Source organism: Panicum hallii, chromosome 6 (genome assembly GCF_002211085.1).
Source record: "Panicum hallii strain FIL2 chromosome 6, PHallii_v3.1, whole genome shotgun sequence".
Taxonomy (NCBI): domain Eukaryota; kingdom Viridiplantae; phylum Streptophyta; class Magnoliopsida; order Poales; family Poaceae; genus Panicum; species Panicum hallii.
Window position 1 is genome coordinate 43,689,890 of NC_038047.1, and position 4,546 is coordinate 43,694,435.

Below are 4,546 nucleotides of genomic sequence, written 5' to 3' on the forward strand. Positions count from 1 at the left end.
GGACCAAGTCACGCATATATACAACAGATTATCAAGATATCACAACACATGTCACGAACAAAAGCGTATAAATTATAAAATGAATATCTTTATTACAACTAAATCAAGAATCAGTTCAAGGAATGCGGAAGCGTAAAATAAATACATGAAGAGCAGGGCGCCACAGGGACGTCAACTGGGAGACAACGCCTAGAAATCGTCGAGTCCGCTGATGTAGTCCTCCACGTCGCCTGGTACTGAGCAGCAGTCGAAGATGTCCCAAAGAGAACAGAAGAGAGGAAGAGGCAAGTGTGAGTACACAACTTGTACTCAACAAGTATAACACGAATTGTGAGGCTCTAGGGTTAGCTGACTCAACTGCATTAGCTTTTAATCTTGGCAAATTTTATTAAAGCTAATTACTATAAGTGGATGAATTACCATAACCCAAGTTACATAATAATTAATCAAAATTAATCATGAGACTACTGAGAACCGACCAAACCAAACCACCCGAGGAATCTTCCTAATCAAAAGTTGATAACCCCACTAATCAAAAGGAGGATCTGGGTCGCTCATGACTGTGAGCACAGCTGATATATCAGTTTTACACTCTCGAGAGGTTGCACAACTTTACCCACAAGTCGTGAGCTACGCTAGTTGTTCATCACACTTCCTTAGGTGAGATGGCTAGCAAGCACACTACGAGACCGTTACAAAGGATCACGTTGGTAAGGTGTAACCGCTAAGGATTCTGGATCAGCGACGATGGGGCCCACCTCCGGGGGTACAAGACACACAGCACAGACCAAGCCGGAGGAGCAGGGACCATTGAAGCCTACCACCCCTCTTGCCCACGCAGGTGAGTTACTCCCGAACCAACACGACCTAATTAGTAAGTCAAAACCGTCCCATTCCAGTCTTGTGGTTGCGCGGTTGTCCCAGGTTGTCGCTCTATGAACCGGTCCTTATGGAGAGTGACCAACCAAGCACTAAGCATCGTGCTGGCCCCCTAAACCATGTTTCTATCAAAAATATCTTTTAAGGAGACGTGAGCCACTCAAGCACACAGCACAGAGGGCCACTCTCAGAATTAAGTTGCATAGAACCATTAATCAAATTTAATTAAAAAGGACCATCATATGTAAGAGCGCAGCACCTAGCAAAACTAACCACAATGCAACCCAAGGATATATATATATAAGGATAAAGGTGGCTAGGAAATCCTTATAGGCATACAGAATTAAAATGCAATATGAAATTTGTATTAAAAAGTGATAAGAGGTTCATATTATACTTGCCTTCCTCAAACTCTCCCGGCTGCTGCTCGAACTGCTCGGAAGATGGCTGCTCCTGGTACTGCTCCGAAGGCTCGACGTCTACTCACGATCATCAAGCATAGTCCACACATACACACATACACAAATAATAGCAAACTATAAGAAAACAGTACACCAATACAATAGAACAGCATACAAAACTGGCCTAGAACTATTCTATGCGTTACAACGATCGCGTGAGCGCCAGAATCACCTAAAACGGAGCTAAGACGCGAAATCTAGGGCTAAAACAAGGTCCAGGGACCTTTCTGAAAGAAAATAGGAACTTCCAGGGAGTTCTAGGCAAAAACCAGGGACCTAAATGTAATTAAAGGCTAGATCTGAGGTCTAACCTGCAAAAACTCAGAGCTTGGATGGCGGGTTCAATTTCCTAGGAGCTCAGGGGCTTAAACGAATAAAACAGGACCTCACAGCAAGTTCATTTGAACTACACAGGAGTGCGGGTTGATTCCAGGAAAAGCTGGGGGCTCTTTAGCAAAATGACAGGCCGAACCGGTACGCGTGTTTCTCACCCGTCGGATTCAGATCCGACGCTCCTGATCTACCTAGGGCACGATCTAATCGTGACCGTCCACCTTGAATCTCACGGCCCGGGACAGGTGGGCGCTCAGGGCGGCAGCGCTGGTTGCCGGAGCTCGGCTCCCGCGGCGGCGCTTCGCCGGAGCTGGCTTATCTTGGCCGTCCGGCCTCCATCCGGGACGAGGTCAAGCCCTGGAGGTAGAACACGACGTGGGGAACTCATCTAGGCGCTCAAGGAGGCGAATTAGGGCTCGGTTCGGTGCTCCCCACGGCGAGGGCGGCTCGGGGTCACGGTGGCAAGGGGGACGCGCTCGCGCGGAGGGAGAGAGGAAGGAAGAAGGGGCACGGCGCGATCCTTACCACCCCAGAGTGCTACGGCAGCAGCTAGCGGTCGGAGATTGGTGGCGCCGGGATGAAATTGTGGCGGCGCAGGCGTTCGGTCGACGGCGGCGCTGTCCTCGGTCGAGCGGCGGCACGGCGGCGCAAGGGCACGGGGGAAGCTGGGGAAAGCAGTGACGGCTGAGGGGGGAGTGCGAGAGAGCGGCCGGGGCTAAGAAAAGGTGGGGCGGCCTCGGCGTGCGGGTCGTTCGCGCAACGGCCCCCGCGCCTCCCGCGGACTCGTTGCGGGTTGACCTGATCCAAGTGCGGGCAGCTTCTAGAAGGAAGAGGGGCTCGGGTGCTGGCCAGTGGGGCCTTGCGAGCGCAGGGAAGGGAGCCCAGGGGTGCGGCGGAGCGGCCCACGGTCAGCGGCAGGGCGGGCGGCCGGCGGGGGAAGAAACAGGGGAGGGGGAGGAGAGGGGAAGAGGATGCTGACGTGCGGGCCCCAGTTGGCAGAGGGAGGAGGAGGGAGCAGGTTGGTGGCGCACGGGCTGGGGAACTGGGCTGGCGCGGCCCACGCGGGGGAAAAGAGAGAGAGGAGTGCTGGGCCTCGGGGTCAGCTTGGGCCAGGGAAAAAGAGAGGGGAGAGGGGAGGGAAGAGCTGGGCCGGGCCAAGGGGTTTGGGGCTGCTTTCTTTCCCTCTTCTTTTCCTTTTCTACACTCAAGCCATTCAAACAATTCTATTTGAATTCAAAAGAATTTGAATTCAAACCCTATACACTCCACACAAATAAAACAATGCTCCAGCATGAATGCACAAACAAGTTGATCTTATGTTAAATTTTATCTTCTTATATTATAAAATTACTTTAAATGCAAGATAAATCAAGAAAAACCTTAGAAATTTTATTTAAGCCCAAATAAATTCATTAAAATTAGGGAAAATTACATTAGGGTGTTACAAGATATCTATTGACTTCCCCAAGGAACAATTTACCAAGGCCAACAGTATTACCTTTGGCCAGTTCATATGCTAGGGAGAGGTAGTTTTTGGTTGCGGCAAGGGAAGGACCGCAGAATATGAAGTGTTCCAACCAGAGATTCAGAAAGGCCGTATGTTGTTTCTCAGTTACAGGGCCTTTGGTTTTGATGTGCTGGTTTAGGTAGGCACCCTAGTTTGTGCACTCTATTTTGGAGGACAATTTAAAGGGGACCTCAGGCAATCTGAAGGCAGAGGGGCTGGGTGATGCAATCTCCAAGCCAGTAATCATCATGACATCCATGAGGGTTGGAGTCATCGGCCCATGGCCAAAAAGAAGTAGTTCAGGGCATCAGACCAAAAATAGCCGGTGGTCTTCAGAAGGTTCTCATTCTTCTCAAGGGGGGACAATGACAGAGACAGAGCATCGGCTATTCCTATGGTTTCCCATGTGGATTGGTAGGTTTTCGCTACTCTATTATACCATGATACCCAGCCCTCGGGAGGGTTTGGCCAGGCACGCAGGCTGTCGGCCCAGGAATCTAAATCTATGTCTTGGCTTACGAATGGGATCCTGTTAGCCTCACAAGAAATCAGATCTACTGGACTCTCATAAGAACGAGGCCCAAGACAAAAGGAATTGGGGGAAGAAGCATGCGGCAAAAGAATGTCTGAAACCTGAAGAATCGATAAGAGCCAAATAGCAGGAAAGAATCATTTAATGCTTCAAGGGTTCGAATAATTACTTCATTAAATTGGAGAAAGGTCGGAGTTTTACCTTCAGACCAAGGACGCCCGCATCGGCACTCGAGGGTTCCGCCATCTGAAACTCCAATGGTGATCGAAGGCCTGAGATTGGATCTAGGGTTTGCTTCGCGAGTTTCAAGTTAGCGCTCTGTGGCTTCGACCTGGGGTTTTGCGATTGGATTTGTGAGCAGGGGTTTTGGAGCGCAACTTGGATTTGGGGAATCTGTGTAGATTTGTTTCAGGAAAGTTCTGGATTTAAGTGGAAGATGGAATTGGTTCAGGGATGGACTCAGATCCGGATCCGGATCCGCCATCAGCTCCCGGTAAATTGGCTTCTTAAATAGTTGTTGACTAAAATGAAAGGTATCCTTCATAGGGAAGATCATTACAAAAGGGGAGTCGATTACTCCTAAAGCCGATCTATCGTCTCTGTACATGGCAGTTGTTGCTAATCCTAGGAACTTCCACCAGTAAGTGCCTGAGACTTTATGGCGCTTGATCGGAGGGGCTGCACCGGTGTCGCTATCGTCGTCGCTGCCGTCATCATCGCTGCCATCGTCTCTGCCACTATCACTACTGTGGCCGATGCCGCCATCGGTTTCTTCATCATCCCCTGACGACCCGCCATGAAGGAAGCCTCCAGCTGCCAAGTCTTCCTCGGTCG